This window comes from Nannospalax galili, unplaced genomic scaffold, assembly GCF_000622305.1.
Source record: "Nannospalax galili isolate Female #2095 unplaced genomic scaffold, S.galili_v1.0 scaffold5154, whole genome shotgun sequence".
Taxonomy (NCBI): domain Eukaryota; kingdom Metazoa; phylum Chordata; class Mammalia; order Rodentia; family Spalacidae; genus Nannospalax; species Nannospalax galili.
Genome location: NW_008334440.1, coordinates 36,674 through 43,997, shown reverse-complemented (window position 1 = coordinate 43,997; position 7,324 = coordinate 36,674). Strand labels below are relative to the sequence as shown.

The window sequence follows — 7,324 nt, the reverse complement described above, 5'->3', positions numbered from 1 at the left end:
ACACACACACACACACACACACACACACACACACATATATATATATATATTTAAGCCAGGCATAGCGATATACACCTTTAATCCCAGAAGTGGAGGCAGATCTCCATGAGATCAAAACTACCTTGGTCCATGTAGGCCAGCTGGGGCTATAGGGAGACCCTGTCTCAAAAAGAAAATTAAAGAAAATGCATGCATTGAAATATTACAGGGAGAAGTGGGCACCTGGCTCTGTGTAGTTTTGACTGCTGAGGCCCACAGTCAACATAGGGCATCATGTGGGTGCTCTAACAGATGAGAGAGAGCTCTTTGGTGAAAAGGAAGAAATTTCCCCCAGGTATTATGCGAAAGGAAGGAGGAAACTTACTCAGGGCACCCGTGGAAGCACCTGCCTTCATGCAGGAACAGAGGGCGATCCGGCTGATTCAGGCACCTTTGGCAAAGATTGGCTCCAGAACAAGAGGCACAGTCCTCGGAACAGTTTTCACAGCTGCCACTCCTGACTGAGGGCCATGTGCCTTGTGGACAGGAGGAAACACATGCCTGCAGCAACAGGTATGCCCCTGGAGATCAGGGAAGAAGGCAGAGAACAGCTGTCACGGTTGGTCCTAACACCATATATGTCACTCAAAAGACTCACGCCCACAGTGGCTTTATCTTAAAAACTTCAAAGGCCAGGAATGTGGAGCACTTATTTCAGGCTTTCAAAATATTAGTGGTGCTCAGTCCTCCCAGATGCACTCATCTTTTGGAAGGAAATTGGTGCTACAGAGCCTTGGCTCTCCTTCTTCTACTTGAGCTGACGTAACACTCTGGTCACCCCAGGGCCTCCCTTTGCCCTGCTGATCAGCTCTATCTTTTATATAGTCACAGGAGAGGAAGCACCATGGGGTCTCCTCTCCTGCCTCCCCATACCTGTCTGTGGTAGATGTGGCTTTTTCATTTGCCTTCCCCTAAATACATGCTTCATCCCTTACATATGTTTAACTGAAAAGCAAGTATCATTATAAAAAAAATGGGGCTGGCAAAATGGCTCATTGGGTAAAGGAACTTGCTGCTGAGCCTGGAAAATGGAGCTCAGTCCCTGGAACCCACGTGGTGGAAGAAGAGACCTGAGTCCTGAAAGCTGTCCTCTGACAGCATGGCACACACACACACACACACACACACACACACACACACACCACCACCTCCACCACCACCAACAACAAATAAGTTTTAAAAAGTTAAGGGGCTGGGGAGGTAGCTGCTAGTAAAGTGCTAACCATACAAGCATAAGGACCTGAGTTCGATCCCTAGATGCCATATAAAAATCTGAGTGTAGGCGTTAGTCAGCCTGCGTGGTTGCAGGCGCCTACTCCCAGCTGTAGCTGCCACTGCTGGCCGCCATGAAAAAAAAAATCTGCGTGTAGTAGCTGAAGGAAATTAGCACAACATAGGACCCCTGACACAGAACGTGTGGTCCCTGGCCATCCAGTTCTATATTGGGCACTTCCTCTTGCCCTCTGTCTGGGTGTCCAGACAGGCCACATAGACAAGTCCCAGGAGAAATCACAAAAATGGCCAAAAATAAATGTCCCCTGCAGCAGCTGTCCCCCCAAAATCCCCTTGTAGCTACTGCCCCCATATAAGACCCTGACCAGCCCTATGCCCCTTGTCTAGTCTCCATCCCATGGGAATGTTGTTGCCTCTCCTGTGCTAATAAACACGGTCTAGTGTGTTGCAGTCAGATGTGGTCATTTTCCTTCTCTCCTATTGTTCCTGTATTCTGCCTCCAAAATCTAATAGTAGCAAGCGCTTATAATCCCACCATTGCTGAGGTGAAGCAGGAGACTCCCAGGGGCTCACTGGATGACCAGCCGGTCCAGGTGAATTGCTGAGCCCCAGACCAATGAGTGACCTGCTTTAAAAACAAGCAAACAAACCAACCAGGGGAGGGAGAGAGAAAACAGAAACAGGGACAAAAACAAGGTGGACAGCCATCCTGAGGAACAAAGTCTAAGGTTGACTTCTGGCCTTCACATGCATGTGAAGATACATATGCACATTAACACCCACTCCCACACACATACTGATGGTACACACACATACATTAAAAATTTTTTAAATAGGGTGGGCATGGTGGCTCATGCCTTGAATCTCAGCAGTCAGGAGACAGAGGCAGGCAGATCTCTGTGAGTTCAAGGCCAACCTGGTCTACATAGTGAGTTCTAGGCCAGCTGGGACTACAGGGAAACCCTGTCTCAAAAAGACCAAAAAAAATTTTTTTTAAATAACATAAAGATAAAAAAACCTATTTCAGAATCATCTCAATTCCAAAATTTTGAAACATACTGTTTTGCTTTTGAGTGCCTCCTTTTATAGGATCATCATTTTGGTATATCTAATTATTTTAAATTCTGCTTTGACAGACGGTGCTACCACAGTCCCCTTTACTCATGGTTTTGCCTTCTAAACTCCCCGTTAATTGATGTCAACCAAGGTCAAAAAAATTAAATGAAAATTTCAGAAGTAAAATTTCCTAATTTATAAAAACTTTTATTACAGTGTATTGCTATATTTTCCCATTTTATTATTAGCTATTGTTAATTTCTTATCATGCCTAATTTATAAATTAATCTTTATCATAGGAATGTGTTATGAGAAAAATGGTGTAGACAAGATTTGGCGCTATTAGTGGTTTCAGATCTCCAGGAAGAGCTGGAACAAATTCCCAGAGAATAAGGAGGCTGACTGGCGACTGTCTGGGACTGTGCTTTGAGGGCTGACTACATTAACACTGCACATTCCCTCTTGGCTTTTCTAAGGCTCATTAGATAGGAGCATTGCAAGCTTTATGTTAATGTCATGGATTAGGAAACTGTGCTACTGCTAATGTTTTCATGGAGAAGGAAAACAAAGGTGTTTTGAAGGAGCTATCATGCTGCCGGCCTGTCCTTCCCTCCTGGTCACTAAATTCAGTGCCAATGATGAAGGAAGCCCCAGTCAGTGCCTTATCCTCACACATCCTCTACCCTGAGTTCCCTTGACCATTTAGAAAAATTATGATTTGCCCGAGTTTATGTGCACCACATTCGTGCAGGCACACCAGGAGACCAGAAGTGGGCGTTGAATCCCCTGGAACTACAGTTACAGGTGTTTGTAAGCAGCCAGATGTGGGTGCTGGGGAACAAAGTCAAGTCTTCTGTAAGAGCAGTATGCGCTCTTAACTACTGAGCCATCTCTCTGGCCCGCAAGTTCTCCTGCCTTGGATATGTCTTACAAGAACAAGGGGCCCTAAAAATGTCAAGCATCCATAGATCCCAGCTAATTCTTCACCAGGTCAGCCCAAGACGTCATCGTGCTTTTCGAGCAAGAAGCATTCTTTGTTCTTAGAAGCCAACTTTTATCACTGGTCACTGTTTGGTTCCCTGTGTCTATCCCCAGCAGCCTGCATAATGGGAGCATAAGTTGGGACTCAATCAATGCCCTACAGCCTCTGAACACAGTAGACCAGTGCCATACAGGCTCTGAACACAGAGCCACCAATGACAGGAGTGACAGTGGACAGGCCCAGCCACCACCATTTCTCCTCACCCTCCACACTGACCTTTTGGACATGAAGTGCAGAGAGTTTCAGATCCACTGCAGGTTTTACAAGAAGGATGACAAGGCTGATGTCTCAACACATCTGTATGGGCAAGAAACAAGTCAGACCTGGCCTTGGAAAGGCCTTGGTGTTAGAGTGATGGAGAAGACTGTGCGGTAACTCAGCTCCTTTCCTGCCCCAAACAGATTTCTTTTGATGTTAAATTAGCTAACTGTTGAAAACCGCCCATCGCTAATATGCAGAATTTCTTCCCCTTTCCCCTTACTTTTTCACTGGAGACTGATTATTAAAACTTTCTTTGCAATCTTGCAGTGCCAGAGAGTGTGGCATCTCACAGGACAGTTGTAATACTCCAGGGATATTTGAACCAACAAACGGTGTGCTTTCATGTGTTCAGTCTGTGCAGTGTGAGTGTCTAAGTGTTCGCACTCTCTCTCCAAGAGCTTTTGAGGGAAGGCCTTTCAAGGACGTTACCTCGGCAACCTCATGGGACAGTTTCAGCCTCACCAACCCTGTGCAATATGTACTGAGATCTTCTCAGGGGAAATTTAGAAAGGAACCAGTGATCCCAAGTGCCCTGACAGGCACTCGTTATGACCCTCTAGTATGACCCTCTAGTACTTGTTATGGCAGGCACTCGTTATGACCCTCTAGTATGACCCTCTAGTACTTGTTATAGAAGGCACTCGTTATGACCCTCTAGTATGACCCTCTAGTACTTGTTATGGCAGGCACTCGTTATGACCCTCTAGTATGACCCTCTAGTACTTGTTATGGAAGGCACTCGTTATGACCCTCTAGTATGACCTTCTAGTACTTGTTATGGCAGGCACTCGTTATGACCCTCTAGTACTTGTTATGGCAGGCACTTCTTATGACCCTCTAGTATGACCCTCTAGTAATTGTTATGGCAGGCATTTGTTAATGGCAGGCACTCGTTATGACCCTCTAGTATGACCCTCTAGTACTTGTTATGGAAGGCACTCGTTATGACCCTCTAGTATGACCTTCTAGTACTTGTTATGGCAGGCACTCGTTATGACCCTCTAGTACTTGTTATGGCAGGCACTTCTTATGACCCTCTAGTATGACCCTCTAGTAATTGTTATGGCAGGCATTTGTTAAGACCCTCTAGTATGACCTTCTAGTACTTGTTATGGCAGGCACTCGTTATGACCCTCTAGTACTTGTTATGGCAGGCACTTCTTATGACCCTCTAGTATGACCCTCTAGTAATTGTTATGGCAGGCATTTGTTAAGACCCTCTAGTATGACCCTCTAGTAGCCTTCCTTTCTGTTTCCCTCCTTGTCTTGTCCTCCATTCCCTTCCTGGGAGTCAATCTGGCATCAATGGCTCTCCTCACACCTGCCTTCAGATCCCAGCTATGCAGCTTATGGGTAAGGTAACCATGGATACAGTCATTAAACTCTCAGAGTCCTATTTTCCATGTCTCTAAAATGAGAGAAAATGGTTCCTCCCTTGTAGAATGAATGTGAAGTGCAGTGAGGCAGTTTGTATAAAGTGCTTACTTAACACAGTACTCAGTGAGGTAGAGTGTGTGAAATGCTTAGCACAGTGCTCAGAAACACAGTTCCACATGGCCCCTTTCCTTTTCTTGGACTGCCACTCTCCCACCCCATTTCTGAGGCCTCTTATATTTCTCTTTTCTTTTACTTATTGTTATTTATTTAGGTATATTTTTGAGTCAGGGTCTCCCTGTAGCTCTAGTTGGCCTGGAACTGCCATGGAGGTCAGAAGAGGGCTTCAGATTCCCCTGGAACTGAAGTTAAGGACGGTTCATAGCCACCATGTAGGTGCTGGGAATTGAGCCCTGGTCCTCTGCAAGAGCAATCAGTGCTCTTAACCACTGAGCCATCTCTCCAACCCCTTATTTATTATTTTTATTTTATGTGTATGAGTGTCTTGCTCGCACGTATGTGAGTGCGCCTGTGTTGTGCAATGCTGGCAGAGGACAGAAGAGGGTGTCAGAATTTCCTGGAACTGGAATTACAGATGGTTGTTAGCCACCATGTGGGTGCTGGGAATCGAACCTGGTCCTCTGCAAGAGTAGCCAGTGCTCTTAACTGCTAAGCCATCTCTCCAGCCCCTCTCTTTCCTTTTCTTAGTGCACGCTGGGACAGGCACCAGGAGGCCTGGCTTGATTTCTATGATGGCACTTTTGGTTATAAAGCTGATGAACCTTGCTTTAGAGGAGACGAGGGAGGAATAAAGATGGACATAGAGATGCAGATGTAATTGTGTATATACACATACATATGCACATTTAAAGAACACACAACAATGTGCTTAGGCTCATATAATACACACATATGTGTCTAAATTACTGTCTAAGCTGCCATGCTGAACAGCAAGATTTTCCTAGTTTGGAAAGATGTTTGTCCTGGCTTTCCAGTGTATGCTTAAAGCTGATGATTGACTGATATACCCCCCCCATTGGGGGGAACTGCTAAGTGCTAACTAGCCTATGTAGAACCTGTGACCTGTGATCACAAATGTCACAGACGTCCACATGGCTCCCAGCATGAGGGATTCTGTCCCTGGGCCTTTTCCACTTGGTGATAGCACTTAACCCTAAGAGAAGACAGCAGAGGGCAGCAGCACAGTGACACACACACTGAGCGACTGACAGACTTTGCTAAAGACTGACCTCACAGTGAATTCCTCAGCCAGAGCCAGGCAGAGCCGCGCCGTGTCTCACCACAGGCTGACTTTCTGTGGCTGTTCTCATTTTATACTAAAATGTTTTACTTGAAAAGACAAGATTTTCATTTTTTTCATATATTTTTGAAATTTAATGGCTATCTACATACATAGGAATTTATCATTACATGTATTTAAATTAACATTCTGGCAATTACTGTTTTACTTTGAATGTGTGGTATGGAACTTGCAATGTTCCAATATGTCCAGCAGAGGGAGGTCTTTGAAAGCAATTCACAACCATTAGGCAGTAAAGTCATTTTACAAAAGATTTTTAAGATCTCCAGATAGGCCGACTAGACTCCGGTGGATGAACTTGCATTGAAGGGATAGCTGGTACAAATGTTTGGCCAGATAGGACTTAATATATATAGCAGAATACATGCGGGCTGGTGGGGAGGTGGGGGAGGGGCATGGACGGGGAGGGGGTCAAAATTTGATTAAGAAATACTGTATGAAATGCAAAAAAACTGTGTGTGTGTGTGTGTGTGTGTGTGTGTGTGCGTGCGTGCGTGTGTGTGAGCGGTTAGTGACAATCTCAAGTAAAAGTTGACCTCTTTCTTAGTTCCCGTTTCTGTCCCACTCCAGAAATTCTAGGCTTGCTAGGGCTGATGAAAAGGGAAACGGAAAGAAAGTACAATAAATTCCTTCAACCAAAAAAGTAGCGTCCACCAGTCAGAAATGCTTGGCTAAACCACAGTCAGTCAGAGCTCCTTTTTATTTTATTTACTTTGAATTAAATAAGGAATAGTCACATGGTTCTATATTGTAAGTTAAATGTATACACACTGCTTATCAGTTTGTTTCGTGGTTTTGTTTTTGGGTTTTGTGTTATTTTGTTTTTGAAACAGGGTCTTTCTGGCCTTGAACCCATAATCCTCCCCCTTCAGCCTCCGGAGTGGCTGGGTTATAGGCTTGTGAAGTGGTGCTGGCTTTTCTTTCTCTTTTTAAACTCTTGTTTTGCTTTTTCCTTTTTTTTTTTTTTTTTTTTTTTTTTTTTTTTTTTGTATACGGGT

The 7,324-nt window shown here is 44.7% G+C and overlaps 1 long non-coding RNA gene across 1 annotated transcript in view; it reads right to left on the bottom strand.

The window, feature by feature from the left end:
* Positions 1 to 369: 369 nt before the first annotated feature.
* LOC115069636 overlaps positions 370 to 7,324 on the bottom strand; it is a 12,521-nt gene continuing 5,566 nt past the window's right edge. The window contains exons 2-3 of the long non-coding RNA XR_003848886.1: positions 3,587 to 3,667; positions 370 to 560 (exon numbers count right to left, since the gene is read on the bottom strand). This is a non-coding gene — a long non-coding RNA (uncharacterized LOC115069636). The remainder of the gene's footprint in view (positions 561 to 3,586; positions 3,668 to 7,324) is intronic.